Source organism: Periplaneta americana, chromosome 8 (genome assembly GCF_040183065.1).
Source record: "Periplaneta americana isolate PAMFEO1 chromosome 8, P.americana_PAMFEO1_priV1, whole genome shotgun sequence".
In the NCBI taxonomy this organism is placed as follows: domain Eukaryota; kingdom Metazoa; phylum Arthropoda; class Insecta; order Blattodea; family Blattidae; genus Periplaneta; species Periplaneta americana.
This window is the reverse complement of record NC_091124.1, coordinates 48813614-48833156: the sequence shown is the minus strand read 5'-3', so window position 1 is coordinate 48833156 and position 19543 is coordinate 48813614. Positions and strand designations below refer to the sequence as shown.

The 19543-nt window shown below is 38.2% G+C and overlaps 1 non-coding gene across 1 annotated transcript; it reads left to right on the top strand.

The window, feature by feature from the left end:
* Positions 1–3276: 3276 nt before the first annotated feature.
* Positions 3277–3349, top strand: TRNAN-GUU (transfer RNA asparagine (anticodon GUU)). Its single transcript has one exon. It is a non-coding gene; the product is annotated as a tRNA-Asn (tRNA).
* Positions 3350–19543: the final 16194 nt, after the last annotated feature.

Sequence of the window (19543 nt, the reverse complement as noted above, 5' to 3'; positions counted from 1 at the left end):
AATGAAATAGTCTATCGAAATGCTTTTGTAGGCCTACACATAAAATGAACTTTCTGCACCACAGACGTGACAGGTGAAATATAAATCATGAAATTTGAGATGAAATGAGGCTAAATTATGTGTTTTCATCATTTTCACCACAAATAAGTTTCTTTCATTTATTTAATTTACTGAACACATAATTCATACGGTAATCAGAATTTCCATTAATGTAACTACTGACAATGGCGACATGATGATTCGAAACTTTCTCGGGCTTCTAGCCAGGTAAAAAGTTGGTGATACACAGACGTTTCGAGGATGTTCATTTAACCCTGAAGACGAGTAAGATAAATATCCTCGAAATATCGGTGTATCACCAACTTTTTATCTGGCCAGAAGCCCGAGAAAGTTTCAATTAATGTCTTTATCCAGTTGGTCTATAGCTGAAGTATCTCCATCCACATAGACAGATTCTGAAGACTCTTGAACGCCTTCAGTAATTTCAAACGGAATCGACGAGTGTTAGGCCTACAGTCTACAATTGCGATAGACAATTTTTCGAGTTTGTCCATTGGGCCACAAGATCTCTTCTCAAACATTTAATTCGAGGCATTGCAACACTTTGCACTTCATAATTCACCACAGGACGCAAATATAGCAATAAATTCACAAAGAAAGTGTACATGTACCACAGACATAGGCCTACCTACTACCTGTTTTAAAGTCATGTGAGGGGAAGCTTGTTAGCGAAAGTGCCGGTACTAATTAGTGTGAGAGGAATGAATGAGAGGCATTTTTATAATAATAATTTTTACATCAGAGTGGGGATTGTGTAGAACAAGAGTTGGGGTAATTCCATTGTGACAATACGTGTCCAGGAGTTCTCAGGTAAACGCCATGCAAACCATTAGTCCTTTCACTTATACTGTATTTTTCAGTATATACACTCAAATATTGTAAGGTCAGAAATGACAAACTATATGCTCTGTCCGGGGATTCTGTAGCGTAAACTTTGCGCATGTCGTCACTCGGGAGAGAACGGAGTTTGCTGCCTTCCCTTCCCCTGGCTAGCTAGCTAGCGGGCGAGAGTTCACATAGCATTCCTTTCATGAATCTTGTAAAAATGAAATTAGAAACCGCTTTTCAGTAAAAAGAGTTAACACTGTGCTAAAAAATAGTAAATCTTGAAGGACCTACTCGTAAAGAATTTTATATCCCCAAAGTTCTTTCAATGTTTGGAGTGCCCATAAAAATAGACGTAGTTTAATGTGACATAAATTCAGCAGTAATTGATGGTCAACATAGATGTAATGATTTACTTACATACACCTAGAATATCACCCGCTCAAGGACGTATCCTCTGTCAACTTTCTTATATTTTCCAATTTCGCACCATGAAAAGATTTCACTTTTTTTTTCGGAGTTGTAGCGGAAAATATTTTATTTTCTTTTCTTCAGTGCCAAATCATATTAGGCTACACTGAAAATTCGCAACCAGAAGCTTTCACGCCGTTTTTCTCCGCTCGCATGGAATAACTTGCTCGCATGTTGCTCATTTTTATATTCACATCTGACACTAACCTCTTTCTCTGAATGACTGACTTCGGAAGAACTGTATACGAAAACCAATACCATCAGTAGAAGAAAAGGAACGTCTCTTATCTGTGCTGTGACAATGGAAGAACTAACAGGAAAGAGTACGGTAGTTGATTTGAGGATAAACTGTCAAAGAGAGTGTTGTTCATCTTTGTCAGTATGGAGACAAAATTGGAAAAGTAACGGGACAACGGGACAGAGAATGGTTTCAACCTTGGAGCCTTTCCAGGAGCATTTGTGGTTGATAATGTACACTACTGCACAAAAGTCTTCGGTAGGAATTTAGAATCTACAGCCTTATATTAAGCTTATAGGCCTACATAATATGTCGGAAGAGTCTAATATGCGGATATAATATTTACACTTTGCTCCTAAATAAGAGGCGTTTTATATGCGTGGGAATCTAATAAGCGAGTAAGTACTGTAATTATATCTTCATCCTGCCTAAGGTTTTTCCGTGGTTTTCGTAAGGCGCTAAGACAAATGTTGGGATGAGCCCTAAAAGAAGTTGACCACGGACCTGCACTCACTTCCCCATGATTCCGATAATTCCTCTAATTTTAATAATTATTTTACATATATACCCTCTTGCCTATCTCGTCCTAATTCAGTCACCATAGAGCCAATTGGCTGGTCTCTACATTGAGACGATTTAACAGACGCAAGTCATTCAATCGACCCCTTATCTAAGAGCCAATTGGCTTGTCTTTTATATTGAGACAACTCATTCTGCCTAAGGTATTTCCGTGGTTTTCCTAAGGCGCAAATACAATTGTCGGGATGAGCCCTGAGATAAATAGGCCACGGACCTATATGCCCTTCCCTATAAAGTTCCCCAATTTCTGACAAAATGACGTAAATGCCCAGGTTCAGCTTCTGTAAAATGCCCGTTACATGGGAGAGGTTACTCGTCTTTAGTCGCATTGTGAAAGGACAGAGGACCTTTCAATTTGCAGATTAGAATTAGCGACGTCTCTTCCGACGGCCTTCACTTGCCTTTGTCATCGAACAGCAAACAAACGACCCTTCTCGACTCCACCTGCACTGCGAAATGTCAAGTTCCTTTCAATGTGCAGACTTACACCTTTCGCCACTTCTTCTTCGTCCTGTCCTGTAATCAATTTCATCATACTCCCCTCCCCTCTGGTATGTGGTTACGCCCACTTTTGGTTTTCGCCCTTCAAAATTTCCTAGAGCTCCTTCAGTGGATCAGCGTAACCCGGAGTGGGACAAGTGGCCAACAGGCTTGGAGCTCACATATTCAGTTTCTTTCAGCCCCGAACTCTTTGGGAGGACGCGTTTTGCGTACCTTTTTAAATTTCTCCTCCAACTTCTCCTGTTTCAGTATCAATAATTACACGCAAATCAAGCTTTCAGGCATAACTCCCTGTAAAGTTTATTTGAATAATTTCTAGGGAAAAATTGTTCCGGGGCCGGGTACCAACGCTCTACCAACTGAGCTACCCGGGAACTCTACCAGGCACAGATGCAATTTTTCCCTCTATATCCACAGACCTCAAAGTGGGCTGACAACCGTCAAGCAACCAACTATGAGTGCACACTAACTTGTGTGACTTAAATTGTGGTTTTCTGTTAACGAACAGTGACGTGTGTTATGCAAATCAAGCTTTCAGGTATAACTCCCTGTAAAGTTGATTTGAATATAGAGGGAAAAATTGGATCGGTGTCTGGTAGAGTTCCCGGGTAGCTCAGTTGGTAGAGCGTTGGTACGTTAAACCAAAGGTCCCGGGTTCGATACCCGGCCCCGGAACAATTTTTGCCTCGAAATTATTCAAATAAACTTTACAGGGAGTTATACCTGAAAGCTTGATTTGCATAATACACGTCACTGTTTGTTAACAGAAAACCACAATTTAAGTCACACGGAGTTAGTGTGCACTCAATGTTGGTTGCTTGACGGTTGTCAGCCAACTTTGAGGTCTGTGGATATAGAGGGAAAAATTGGATCGATGTCTGGTAGAGTTCCTGAGTAGCTCAGTTGGTAGAGTGTTGGTACGTTAAACCAAAGGTCCCGGGTTCGATACCCGGCCCCGGAACAATTTTTCCCTCGAAATTATTCAATAATTGAATCGCACTTTTTAGAAAGGAACTAAGTCAAAATATGCTACTTTTCTGAAGAGGAAAAGAAACTTATTTTATGAATAAATACCAGTTTACCAGTGCCGTATATAAATATCAACTTGATATTAAAGATACAGGGAGAGGTTTGACTAAGTGTTTTTCTCCGCCAATTAGTGCGCATTGAAAGTATTAATCATTTCATCAGTTAAAATAAAAATCGCAAATTTTAACTTAGTTCCTTTCTAAAAAGTGCGATTCAATTACATCTTTCTGTAAATGATTTAGATTTAGAATGTTCCATAAGCTTTTCGTAATTTACAAAAATATGATTTTTAATTTGTGGATTTTTACGGCAATTGTTTATTTTCTAGCCTGAACCCTGAATCGCATCCTGGTTCCTCTGGCAGAGCCGTCATCCAAGTTAAATTGAAACAAAGTCATTGTTGCGTGGACGTGAATACAAGCAGGTCGCTCTTAAGGAGACTTTAAGCCCGCGAACCGAGAGCTCTCCGCGGGGCTGAACACCCTCCATCTCATCCTTTTTGAATGAGGGCAGCAACAGATCGGGGAAGTAAGAGGAATGTGTCCAATTTCCTGCTGGTTTGTCTGAAATGGGCAACACCCCGCAGAGCCGAGGTAACTGCAGCATCACTCTATTGGTCCAGGAATGAGATTGGATTGAAGATGAGCGCGGAGACGGATGAGGAATATACGACCAATATTCTGCTGCAGCGGGGAGGCTGCGTGGGGGCGCGTAAAAAGAGAAACTCCATTCCAATCTGCGATCCCCGCAGAGCATTGTCTTCCGAGCCTGGTGCCACAACCGCCATGATCTCTGTGTCAGCCTCGATTCCAGAAAGGAAGACGACGCAATTACAAGTACGTCTATTGTCAAACAGCCAGCCGGGGAGGAGCGCAGTTCTCTTCTTAGATCATACATCAACGTCAGAGATAGTCGGCTTAAACTATTGTGAGATTTTGCATCTAAAAATGCATCACTCGACATTAGGCCTATTATTTCTTTACATTTATTTTGTTACAGAATTGTTTCAACATCGCTATTTTGCTCATAATCACGAATACCGTACTAAAATAAGATGGTAGATATTTTGTCATTATGTTTTACGTATTCCCTAATACTGCCAAACAATTTAAAATGAAAATATCTGAAAAAAAAAAAAATGGCCGTTAAAGGTGTAAGGTCCCTGAGACAAATAACGCCATGTATATCTTTAACGCCACCCTATTAATTCTTGTTAACGGCACCTGATTTCGATAGTGCAATACTGTAGCCTGCATTCGCTTGCCATGTAGTGATGAAATGAATTACTAGCTGCCCGCTGACATTTACGAGTGACATGATATTTCACAATTTTGCTGTTGTGTGTTGATAGTGAAAGGCTGTTCTTATATCAAGATAAGAGGCAATATTTTATTTTGTGTGCTGAGCAAATAATAACTATACTGAACTATATATTTCCGTAATCCTTAAACATTCTTCTATGCAGCGAAAGTATTTGCTACCTATAAAATTTGAAAATATTAGAGAAACAGGCGTGTAATGATATCAAGTACTCAGTAGTACTTCAACGCCACTTGGCGTTACAAGTCTACAGATAAAATTTTAAGTTATGTTAGTACGATACTTATTTGTTTAACGATAGTCCTCAGTTTTTAATAGTACTTTCATTGCTGTTATATTCATATTGTGTGAGGTATTTACATGATATGTGTGGAAACATAAGGAAAAACACTAACCTTTCTACTTACAAATGTACAGAATGTGCACAGTGATGATATTGGTTCAATTACTTATCAAACTCTTAATTTTTTTTGTTTTACTTGTGGAAAACATCCGTATTTAACTAAGGTTAATGCTCTTGTGTTTATAACTTTCTACTATCTCTCGTTGTCTCTTTTTTAAATAAGGAGTTACTGGAAAACCTATTTTCCTAATCCATCTGTGTTCCAGCTTCAGATCAAGAATATTTCAATAGTGATTTTGTACTTTTTATTAACAGAAACTAAAATGTAGTTGCTTAGTTCAATTTATGTTGCTTAGGAAAAATAATTCATTAATAATTATAAGTGTATACGTTACTAGAAAATAGGTGGCGTTAATTGGACAAGTTGTTCCTAATAACGCCAGTATACAACATTTTCCTATTTGAGTTGTATTTCTTCTCCAGTATATATCACCATTTTCATTGTGCTATTTTCTAAAGATAAGATTAAAGTTTCTTTGTCATAACTTTTGTCTTTGTAAATAAGTTATTTCCAGAACAACAGTGACTTAAGTGTTAAACCGTGGCGTTATTTGGTACGTGTACCTTATATCCAGTAAGATCTAAAATAATCCTGGATAATGTGGTCATGGAACAAGTCTCACAGATAAAATATTAAGAGTGTAGTGTAGTGTTGTGTGTGTGCGTGCGTGCGTTTGTGTGTGTGTAACTTCCAAATATCTTTTTCACTTTCAGGGCTTTAAACTTTCATTTGCTGATAATGCATCGCAAATAACACACTGCGACAAAATCAACCATCTTCCTGAGCACAAAAAAAAATCAGTTTTCGTCATATTTTAGACTATACTAGCCAACTTTTTTTTCCTGGTTTATTCCAGTTAACTCCTACTGGGACTGTCTGCAGTTTACATTTGGAAAAGCTCCTTGCTGTTTTACGGTCAATTATTTCATGATAATTAACTCGCCATTCGCTTTTATTTAACTGCAAATAAGTTACATTCAGTCGACGAAAACAACGGAAAAAAACCTCGACCAGATCGTCTGTACCAGAGATCGAACTGTGGATATCCTCAATGCGAGTCCAGTGCGTTATCGCTGAGCCATCTCGATCGGTCTTATAATCTTATAAGGACTGTGCAGCAAAATCTATAAAGAAATCTAAACTTGACGATTTTTCAAAGCAGTGTCAAATATTGTCAACTTGATAAAGGATGGATAGAACAGAGAAAAATTCTCTCCGGCACCGGGACTAGAACCCGGGATTTTCAGCGCTACGTGCTGACGCTTTATTCACTAAGCCACACCGGATTCCAGTTCCGATGCCGTATCGAATCCTCTCAGTTTAAGTTCTACCTTTTAGTTTTCCCTTTGGTGGCCTACCCTATGTACTGTGTCACAGAATATGTGACAGTGGCACAATGTCCAACGCACTATGTACAGTAGTGGCAAAAAAACCGGACCGACCCTTGTAGCTGATTTCAGAGCCTTGTTCACTCCAGAGCACGATAGACTGGTAACTAGACTTTCGTGGTTCGAATCCTGCCTGGGAAGGAAACTTTTTTTTGTTCCTTATTCAAATTTATTCCCAATACTTTTCGATTGCTGGTAGAATTCATATTCTGGGAATAATAAGTTAATTAAGTAGTAAAATATCGCTGCAATCGAAAAGTATTGGAAATAAATTTGAATAAGGAAAAAAAAAAGTTCCTTCCCAGGCAGGATTCGAACCACGAAAGTCTTAGTCACCAGTCTATCTTGCTCTGGAGTGAACAAGGCTCTGAAATCAGCTACAAGGGTCGGTCCGGTTTTTTTTTGCCACTACTGTACAGAGGTGCACTCAATACGAGTGACTAAATGGCCGGGATCCGGCGGGATGAGCACCGTCTTGTATCACTAAGTGATTATTTACGCATATCATATTATTATTATTATGTACCGAAATACATATGATATTTCCGTGCAGGAATTTTGCTTTACTATATGATAAAGGATGGATAAAACAGAGAAAAATTCTCTCCAGAACCGGGACTCGAACCCGGCTTTTCAGCTCTACGTGCTGAATAATATTGTCAACTTGGTTAAAAACTCAAAAGATGTAAGGTGATAAAAGTGTATTATATTTTTAGTTATGTTTCTTTCCTCTCATATAAGAGGAAATATGTTGAAGTGATGCAATAAATTATTGAAGAAATTTAAGTTTCATTTGAATACTTGTAATTTTTAACTTGTACTGTACGTTTCTTCGTTTAAAGGTCATTAAAGCCATTCCCCTTTAAAATGTAGAGATTTTACTGCACTGTAATAATAATAATAATAATAATAATAATAATAATAATAATAATAAATCATCATCATAATAATAATCTTGAACTCTTCTATTCCTTCGTACCTGTCGTCTAGCTTCACTTACCTTTCTTCCCACCACAATCTGAACACACGCTCTCGCCATGAAACAATACTAACAATACCATCCCATCGCACCTCCTCATACTCATCCTCTTTCACAATAGCCCTGCCAAGACTCTGGAATTCGTTATCTGCTAGCATCAGGGACTGTCGAAATAAAATTGAATTCAAACGCAAACTTACTAGGCACTTGGTCAGTAATTGAGACTCGTTCAGACATGATTTCTTGTAAATATTTATCTTAATCTATCGCAAAATATTTCAATATCCGGTAATTTCATCACTATAGAATTTTGTTATTCTAGGTTTAATTTTTAATTCAGTAAATACAAAAATATTCTTTGTTCTTAACTTCTATGATAAAATGTCTAGCTTTCATTAATCAGGTAATCTTGTCGTACTTTGATTTTTATTGTAATTGTAATTGTAAATTTAATATTAATTGTAATTTTATTGTTCATATTATAGTTGTAATCTCCTGTTAGAGGGGCAGAGAAGGCGTGACGGCCTTATCTCTAACTGGTTAAATAAATAAATAAATACTAAATAAATAAATACTAATAATAATAATAATGATAATAATGATAATAATAATATTAATAATAATAAGAAGAAGAAGAAGAAGAAGAAGAATGTTGATCGAAGGTTTGCTGTTTGCCTCCATCTAATGTTTGAATCTCGAGAAAGTGTGGCAATTAAATTGCGGAATGAACTTCTTTACGTTGCTCCTAGAGATCCCTTACACCTCGTTGCCATACGTGGAGCCTGCAAGTTCGTGGAGAAGTCGCCGTCGCACCGAGGCGAGACGCTTCTGTGCGACTCACGGGCAGATGGGCGCTGTGCGGCGGGCGAATCCGATCGATCCGCTACAAGACGCGCCCGCCACCCGAACACGAGTGGAATCTTAAACCACTGCCACACCACCTGTATCCACGTCGACACTGTCGTCTATTAAGTCATCACTAACAATATCCTCCTACAACCCCTCCCTTCACTCATCATTTCTACCTCCTCGTGCTTCCTGGTATTTAGCGTTCTCCTTCAGTTCCTTCAGATCTTCCTAATACTTATTATTTTCCGCTTCTCTTTCTCTGTCTCCTTCCTATTCTTCTACTCTTCTTTTATGCGTTTCCTCCTGTTTCCTTTCTTATGTTCTATCTCTTCTTTTGCACATCTCTTTCTCCTATTTCCTTTCTTACCTTCTCTTGTACATCTGTAACTCGTTCTTCTCATCTTTTACATCTTTGTTTATACTTCTTCTGCTGGTCCTATTCTGCTCCTTATCCTTTACCTCTTCGTTTGTATTCCTCCTCCTGTTCCTATTCTACTCCTTATCGTCTACCTCTTCATTTGTACTTCTCCTCCTACACCTATTCTCCTCTTTATCTTCTACTTCTTCGTTTGTATTCCTCTTCCTGCTCCTATTGTCTTCCTTATCGTCTACCTCTTCATTTGTACTTCTCCTACTCCTATTCTCCTCTTTATCTTTTACTTCTTAGTTTGTATTCCTCTGCCTGCTCCTATTGTCTTCCTTATCGTCTACCTCTTCATCTGTACTTGTCTTCCTGAACATATTCTCCGCCTTATCCTTTACCTCTTCGTTTGTATTTCTCTCCCTGCTCCTATTCTCTTATCTTCTACCTCTACGCTTGTACCTCTCCTCCTGATCATATTCTCCTGCTCATCTTTTACCTCTTCGCTTATATTCCTCCTCCTGCTCCTCTACTCCTCCTTATCGTCTACCTCTTCATTTGTACTTATCCTCCTGATCCTATTCTCCTACTTACTCGATACCTCTTCGTTTGTATTCCTCCTCCTGCAACTATTCTCCTCCTCATCGCATACCTCTTCAATTGTACTTCTCCTCTTGATCCTATTCTCCTCCATATCCTTTACCTGTTCGTTTGTATTACTCGTCTTGCTCCTATTCTCCTCCTAATCGTCTATCTCTTCATTTGTACTTCTTCTCCTGATGCTATTCTCCTCCTTATCCTTTACCTCTTCGTTTGTATTCCTCCTCCTGCAACTATTCTCATCCTTATCGTCTACCTCTTCATTTGTACTTCTCCTACTGATCCTATACTCCTTATCCTTTACCTGTTCGTTTGTATTCCTCCTTCTGCAACTATTCTCCTCCTTATCGTCTACCTCTTCATTTGTACTTCTCCTACTGATCCTAATCTCCTCATAATCCTTTACCTCTTCGTTTGTATTCCTCCTCCTGCAACTATTCTCCACCTTATTGTCTACCTCTTCATTTGTACTTCTCCTCCTGAACCTATTCTCCTCTATATCCTTTACCTGTTGTTTGTATTACTCCTCCTGCTCCTATTCTCGTCCTTATCGTCTATCTCTTCATTTGTACTTCTCCTCCTGGATCCTATTCTCCTCGTTATCCTTTACCTCTTCGTTTGTATTACTCCTCCTGCTCCTGTTCTCCTTATTATCGTCTACCTCTTCATTTGTACTTCTCCTCCTGGTCCTATTCTCCTCCTTATCATTTACCTCTTCGTTTGTATTCCTCCTCCTGCAACTATTCTCCCCCTTATCGCTACCTCTTCATTTGTACTTCTCCTCCTGATCCTATTCTCCATATCCCTTACCTGTTCGTTTGTATTACTCCTCCTGCTCCTATTCTCCTCCTTATCGTCTATCACTTCATTTGTACTTCTCCTGATCCTATTCTGATCCTTATTCTTTACCTCTTCGTTTGTATTTCTCCTCCTGCTCCTATTCTCCTTTTTATCGTCTACCTCTTCATTTATACTTCTCCTCCTGCTCCTATTCTCATCTCTATCCTTTACCTCTTGGTTTATATTGCTCCTCCTGCTCCTATTCTCCTTCTTATCGTCTACCTCTTCATTTGTACTTCTCCTCCTGCTCCTATTCTCATCTCTATCCTTTACCTCTTCGTTTGTATTGCTCCTCCTGCTCCTATTCTCCTTCTTATCGTCTACCTCTTCATTTGTACTTCTCCTCCTGATCCTATTCTCCCACTTATTCTTTAGCTCTTCGTTTGTATTCCTCCTCCTGCAAATATTCTCCTCCTTATCGCCTACCTATTCATTTGTAATTCTCCTATTGATCCTATTCTCCTCCATATTATTTCCCTGTTCGTTTGTATTACTCCTCCTGCTCCTATTGTCCTCTTTATCGTCTATCTCTTCATTTGTAATTCTTCTCCTGATCCCATTCTCCTCCTTATTCTTTACCTCTTCGTTTGTATTCCTCCTCCTGCAACTATTCTCCTCCTTGTCGCCTGCCTCTTCATTTGTACTTCTCCTCCTGCTCCTATTCTCCTCTTTATCGTCTATCTCTTAATTTTTATTCCTTCTCGTGCTCTTATTCTCCTAATGCCTACCTCTTCATTTGTACTTCTCCTACTGATCTATTCTCCTCCATATCCTTTACCTGTTCGTTTGTACTACTCCTCCTGCAACTATTCTCCTCCTTATCGTCTATCTCTTCATTTGTACTTCTTCTCCTGATCCTATTCTCCTCCTTATTCTTTACCTGTTCGTTTGTATTCCTCCTCCTGCAACTATTCTCCTTCTTATCGTCTACCTCTTCATTTGTACTTCTCCTGATCCTATTCTCCTCCTTATCCTTTACATCTTCGTTTGTATTCCTCCTCCTGCTCCTATTCTCCTTCTTATCGTCTACCTCTTCATTTGTACTTCTCCTCTTTATCATATTCTCCTCCTTATCCTTTACCTCTTCGTTTGTAATCCTCCTCCTGCAACTATTCTCATCCTTATCGTCTACCTCTTCATTTGTACTTCTCCTACTGATCCTATACTCCTTATCCTTTACCTGTTCGTTTGTATTCCTCCTCCTGCAACTATTCTCCTCCTTATCGTCTACCTCTTCATTTGTACTTCTCCTACTGATCCTAATCTCCTCATAATCCCTTACCTCTTCGTTTGTATTCCTCCCCTTGCTCCTATTCTCCTTCTTATCGTCTACCTCTCCATTTGTACTTCTCCTCCTGATCCTATTCTTCTCCTTATTCTTTACCTCTTCGTTTGTATTCCTCCTCCTGCAACTATTCTCCTCCTTATCGCCTACCTATTCATTTGTACCCTTCCTACTGATCCTATTCTCCTCCATATCCTTTACCTGTTCGTTTGTATTACTCTTCCTGATTCTATTCCCCTTCTTATCGTCTACCTCTTGATTTGTACTTCTCCTCCTGATCCTATTCTCCTCCATATCCTTTACCTGTTCGTTTGTATTACTCTTCCTGCTCCTATTCTCCTTCTTATCGTCTACCTCTTGATTTGTACTTCTCCTCCTAGTCCTATTCTCCTCCTTATCCTTTACCTCTTCGTTTGTATTCCTCCTCCTGCAACTATTCTCCTCCTTATCGCCTACCTATTCATTTGTACCCTTCCTACTGATCCTATTCTCCTCCATATCCTTTACCTGTTCGTTTGTATTACTCTTCCTGCTCCTATTCCCCTTCTTATCGTCTACCTCTTCATTTGTACTACTCCTCCTGGTCCTATTCTCCTCCTTATCCTTTACCTCTTCGTTTGTATTCCTCTTCCTGCAACTATTCTCCTCCTTATCGCCTACCTATTCATTTGTACCCTTCCTACTGATCCTATTCACCTCCATATCCTTTACCTGTTCGTTTGTATTACTCTTCCTGCTCCTATTCCCCTTCTTATCGTCTACCTCTTCATTTGTACTTCTCCTCCTGGTCCTATTCTCCTCCTTATCCTTTACCTCTTCGTTTGTATTCCTCCTCCTGCTCCTATTCTCCTTCTTATCGCCTACCTCTTCATTTGTACTTCTCCTACTGATCCTATACTCCTCCATATCCTTTACCTGTTCGATTATATTACTCCTCCTGCTCCTATTCTCCTCCTTATCGTCTATCTCTTCATTTCTACTCCTTCTCCTGATCCTATTCTCCTCCTTATTCTTTACCTGTTCGTTTGTATTCCTCCTCCTGCAACTATTCTCCTCCTTATCGCTTACCTCTTCATTTGTACTTCTCCTACTGATCCTATTTTCCTCCATATCCTTTACCTGTTCGATTGTATTACTCCTCCTGCTCCTATTCTCCTCCTTATCGTCTATCTCTCCATTTGTACTTCTTCTCCTGATCCTATTCTCCTCCTTATTCTTTACCTCTTCGTTTTATTCCTCCTCCTGCAACTATTCTCCTCCTTATCGTCTATCTCTTCATTTGTACTTCTCCTGATCCTATTCTCCTCCTTATCCTTTACATCTTCGTTTGTATTCCTCCTCCTGCTCCTATTCTCCTTCTTATCGTCTACCTCTTCATTTGTACTTCTCCTCTTTATCATATTCTCCTCCTTATCCTTTACCTCTTCGTTTGTAATCCTCCTCCTGCAACTATTCTCATCCTTATCGTCTACCTCTTCATTTGTACTTCTCCTACTGATCCTATACTCCTTATCCTTTACCTGTTCGTTTGTATTCCTCCTCCTGCAACTATTCTCCTCCTTATCGTCTACCTCTTCATTTGTACTTCTCCTACTGATCCTAATCTCCTCATAATCCCTTACCTCTTCGTTTGTATTCCTCCCCTTGCTCCTATTCTCCTTCTTATCGTCTACCTCTCCATTTGTACTTCTCCTCCTGATCCTATTCTTCTCCTTATTCTTTACCTCTTCGTTTGTATTCCTCCTCCTGCAACTATTCTCCTCCTTATCGCCTACCTATTCATTTGTACCCTTCCTACTGATCCTATTCTCCTCCATATCCTTTACCTGTTCGTTTGTATTACTCTTCCTGATTCTATTCCCCTTCTTATCGTCTACCTCTTGATTTGTACTTCTCCTCCTGATCCTATTCTCCTCCATATCCTTTACCTGTTCGTTTGTATTACTCTTCCTGCTCCTATTCTCCTTCTTATCGTCTACCTCTTGATTTGTACTTCTCCTCCTAGTCCTATTCTCCTCCTTATCCTTTACCTCTTCGTTTGTATTCCTCCTCCTGCAACTATTCTCCTCCTTATCGCCTACCTATTCATTTGTACCCTTCCTACTGATCCTATTCTCCTCCATATCCTTTACCTGTTCGTTTGTATTACTCTTCCTGCTCCTATTCCCCTTCTTATCGTCTACCTCTTCATTTGTACTACTCCTCCTGGTCCTATTCTCCTCCTTATCCTTTACCTCTTCGTTTGTATTCCTCTTCCTGCAACTATTCTCCTCCTTATCGCCTACCTATTCATTTGTACCCTTCCTACTGATCCTATTCACCTCCATATCCTTTACCTGTTCGTTTGTATTACTCTTCCTGCTCCTATTCCCCTTCTTATCGTCTACCTCTTCATTTGTACTTCTCCTCCTGGTCCTATTCTCCTCCTTATCCTTTACCTCTTCGTTTGTATTCCTCCTCCTGCTCCTATTCTCCTTCTTATCGCCTACCTCTTCATTTGTACTTCTCCTACTGATCCTATACTCCTCCATATCCTTTACCTGTTCGATTATATTACTCCTCCTGCTCCTATTCTCCTCCTTATCGTCTATCTCTTCATTTCTACTCCTTCTCCTGATCCTATTCTCCTCCTTATTCTTTACCTGTTCGTTTGTATTCCTCCTCCTGCAACTATTCTCCTCCTTATCGCTTACCTCTTCATTTGTACTTCTCCTACTGATCCTATTTTCCTCCATATCCTTTACCTGTTCGATTGTATTACTCCTCCTGCTCCTATTCTCCTCCTTATCGTCTATCTCTCCATTTGTACTTCTTCTCCTGATCCTATTCTCCTCCTTATTCTTTACCTCTTCGTTTTATTCCTCCTCCTGCAACTATTCTCCTCCTTATCGTCTATCTCTTCATTTGTATTTCTTCCCCTGATCCTATTCCCCTCCTTATTCTTTACCTCTTCGTTTGTATTCCTCCTCCTTGTCATCTACCTCTTTGTTTGTACTTCTACCTCCTGCTCCTGTTCTCCTCTTTACCGTCTATCTCTTCGTTTGTATTCCTTCTCCTGCTCTTATTGTCCTTCTTATCGTCTACTTCTTCATTTGTACTTCTTCTCCTGATCCTATTCTCCTCCTTATCCTTTATCTCTTCATTTCTACTACTCCTCCTGGTCCTAATCTCGTCCTTTCCTCGTTTTCCTCTACATATTCTCTTCTTCTTTTATGTTCCTATTTATCATCTACATTTGCCTGTACAGTAATAGGTCAACTATTCTCCGTATTTTTTTTATTCAATTCTCTTTCACATGCACTATGTAGGCCTACTCGTTTTTAGTTCTTCTCTTCCTCACCATGGTTATTAATAATAATAATAATAATAATAATAATAATAATAATAATAATTTTAGACTCTAAAAATAGATTTTAGAAACATAAAATAGCCTCTTTATAACTGTGAAATCGGCTCTAAAAATCATATCTAAAATTACGTTTCATCATATATGTTAATCAGAATTACTGAATATCTCTTATTATGCCTATGGTGTAAGGTGTCTTACACAAATCTTGATCTTTAGTATATTTCCCTAGCTGTCTATATAAGAATGTACTAAAATGGAATTTAAGTACGCATTGATTTAAAACTGAAATATTATTTTATTCCCTAAATTTACATTAAGATTACATCATTTTATCCCAGCCCTTGGCATAAGAAGGGAAGTGAAAGGGACGCAGAAACCCCCACCCATGTCCTTTCGCTTACACCTATTATCAGGCAGTACATCTCAGTTTACGATATGTGTCAGAGGAATAACAAATGTGTGTATGTATCTGACGTCTGACTAGTGTAATAATGTAGCTAATGGGCGATATATACGATGGAGGGGAAAAGGAACTGGCCACCCTAACCCATTATCTCCTAACCTATGTTGCCTCATAAGTGGTGCCTTGTTAGTATCACTTGTGAGGTTCGGACCTGTCTTCGGACAGTTGATAAACAACAACATTCAGTATATAACAGTATTCAGCAGTAGCAATTCTTCTTCGTTATGAAATAAGTCAGTCCTTCGTGTTCTAAGCCACTATTGAAGACAGAGAAGTTCTAGTCTGGAAAGAGAAATTTTATTGAGCTGCGACGGAAATACCATTCCTGTGACCATCCTGCTCTCATAGCGGAGGGTTCTCGCAAGCCAGACCTGTGACGGAATGCCCGCTCTTCATTGAATGATTGCGCGCAAGTAGGGCGGGCGGACATCCTTCTTCCTACTCGCGGTGCCGCCCGCGCTTGTCATATTTATTTTGAGGATCCACAATACAGCAGACAGTCACAACTTTCCCGCTGACAGACACCATCGCTATTCTCTTCTCGTCTGCCAAGTCGATCGTGTGTTTCAAATGGGCACGAAATTATAAGCAAGTACCGATTACATTCATAGGCTAATTTTCTTCTTGTTTCAGGGACGTCATATGGAGTGGAAGGAAGGTAATTGCACCCCTTTAAATAATTAATAATCGACTAGTACTACTGAAGGAAAAAAATGTAAGACTGAGTTTACCGGGCGTGTTAACTCAGGCGCTTCAGACACGTATTCGGGAGGTCCCGGGTACAAATCCCATGCCGGTCAACTTGATTGAGTTTTTTTTCGTGATTCCGTCAATCTATTATACTATATATTATCAGTAATAAAGACAAATGCCGGGTTTGTACCCAATATCCACGAAAAAATCTATAACCCTCTGACAATAGTATATTTCAGTAACCAGTCATCGTAATACTTGTAACATTATACACGAGATAGCTTCTGTCAAATGAGAGTAGTTTTCTGACCAAGGGCAGGTCTTTCACTGCAAACCCAGCATTCTCCAATCTTTCCTATTTTCTGCCTTTCTCTTTTTCTCCGCATGTTTTTTTTATTTTTATTTATTTTTTTTTCCATTTCATTTATTATATTCCATAGCTCTTACATTAGCAATGAAGCTTTAAGATGTGGACCAAGTCAAAATTTTACAATATTACAATTACAATTTTTACAAATTTTTTACAGTTTTACAATTTGGTAAATTTCTACAATTTTTTACAGTTTTCTACAATTTTTTTACAATATTCTGGCGAGATGTAGTGAGATGAGGTGAGGCTTGAGGATTCGCAAAAATTACCTGGCATTTGCCTTATAGTTGGGAAAAATCTCGGAAAAAACCCCAATACTGACTACTATACAATTTACAGCATATACAATTCATCAATTGAGCTATACAGACTACTATTCAATTTACACCATACACAATTCATCAGTAGAGCTATACTGACGATTATTCATTTTAAAAGCATATAGGCCTACAATTCATCAGTCAAACTTTATAAACATATACAATACATACTAAACAAATTAATTCAATTTACAAACATATTTTCGTTAAGGTATACAAAATTGTACAATTCATATGACGTAGATTAATTCAATTTATAAGTTTAAACAATTCATCAGTTGAGCTATACAGTCTACTATTCAATTTACAGCACATACAATTCATCAGTTATGCTAAACAAAAATATACAAGCTAAACGAAAATACACAAACTAAACAAAAATATACAAGATGCATATACCTTAATGTTTTCTATCTTCTGATATCTTCTTTTGCCCCGAACTCTTCCCCTGTTCACCATTTGTTCTAGTGCATCATTCAGTCGCAAGTTTCTTCTCAGCCAGTGACCCAACCAATTCATTTTCCTCTTCCTGAAATCTTATCTATAGCATTTGTTACACAGGCATGCGATGAAAAAAAAAACGTAAAAAAGTAGCCCTCTTTTATGTATTTTTGTGTGCTGAAGTCAGAAATTACATAAAAAATTGCACATCACGCATCGTTTTTACACAAAATTACATTTTATGTTTTAGGCTATATTATTAATTTACTAGTGATTTTTCTGCATTCATAACACAGTGCCCTAATGTAAAATTTTGTACTAACTTGTTGATGAGAATCAGAAACATGATTTAGAAGGCTGTGTGATGTAGAGAATGAAAGTCCTGAAGAGTTTGAACTCAATGACTTAATAAGAAATTTAGGATTACCCAAGGAAAAAGCTGAGTTCTTACGTTCCACATTAAAAGAAATAAATTTGCTGACACCAGAAACATTTCTTCATCGGTACAGGAGTAGAGAAGAGTAATTTACGCGCTTTTCTTCATAGGGGAGTGCCTTAGAATACTGCAGTGATAAAATTTAATGTTCAGTATGAAGTTGATGAATGGAAACATATCGATTACTCCAAAAGAAGTCTGAAGGCAGTGATCAGTGCTTTTGCACAATGGCAACAAGTATGCTTCGTTACCTGTTGGTCATTCGGTACACCATAAAGAAACGTATGAGAATCTTGAACTGGTTCTTACAAAGATAAAATATAAAGATCATAACTGGATGATCTGTGGAGATCTGAGAGAGTTGTGCATGCTTCTTGATCAGCAGGCTGGGTATGCTAAATTTCCATATTTCCTCTGTGAACGAGACAGGAGAGCAAGAAGCAGTCATTGACAACAAAAACACTGGCCATAAAGAACATCTCTTGAACTCACACAAGAGGAAAAGCTACAAATGCAACTAGTCCATGAAGTAAAAAAGACGGTATAAAGCATTTGACGAAATGTGAGTTGTTAATTATGACAATCTAATAGTTTTTGTAAAATATACCTTTAATATTTGTCATAGGACATGTTTCACTTCATCAATTTTCTATATTAAATTCAATAACGTTACATTTATATTTCTAAAAGTGCCAATGCATGTTGCGGAAAAATGGCACTTGACAGAGAAAATCTGAGCTTAGATTTGGATTCAGCAGTCCAAGAAACCATAAATGTAGCATACATTTTTATAAAAGATTTATGATCCTTAATTTTGCAGGCCTGTCTTCTTTATTTTAATAATATGGGTTACAATAATGTTAAAACAATGATGCATTCATAAATAAAAACTGAAGAAAAATATTTTTGTCCATGAATGATATTATCTAAACTGGTTTTTTCACCGTCCTTAGCAACCTAAACAATGGTTCTATTCACAGCAGTGAATTAAAAGTTTTTTAATCACTCTCTTCATGACAATCAACATATAGCAACAATAAGATCCATACATTCATTGATTTATAACTTCTTCACAAACAACAAATTTCAAAGAAAAGCCTACAATTTAAAATTAAATTTAGATACCAGTAATGACATTTTGATACCAGTAATGGATAAAATAATGTAAGGACATAAAAGTAAAGAGATTTTATCACCCTCGGCTTCGGATCGGGCGCTAAACTTTCGACTCGCGAATAAAATTTAATTTTACTTTATAAATTGCTATTACGACAGATAAGGAAAAGAGTTTATGTCATTATTACAAATATTTTAGAGTAAGAATGATAAAAAATTCATGATTTATGATGCATAATGGTAGCATAGTTTTCATCCAAAATTGCGAAGATTAACCAAGGTATTTTGAATAACATGTAGTACCAAGGGAGGGGGAGAGTATTTTGTGACGACTACAACAATGTTTAATTCTGAACAATTTTGTAATATTTCTAATCAGCAAATAGTCTGTAGGCCTACTATAGTAAAAGAGAAAAATTGAACAATTACTTCACTGGAAAATGTTAGCATTACTTTCTGCACACCCGTCCTCACTATAAATGAACAGAACTAAGTGTCACTGTCGTTGTTTCATTTCACTTGTCTTTAGAGTCTCGTCTCGTAACTCTCGTGCGCTTCGAGTCTCGCTCATCATTCTCGAACTACCATTTGGTCGGCATGGAAATATTTCGTAACTTTGAATAACA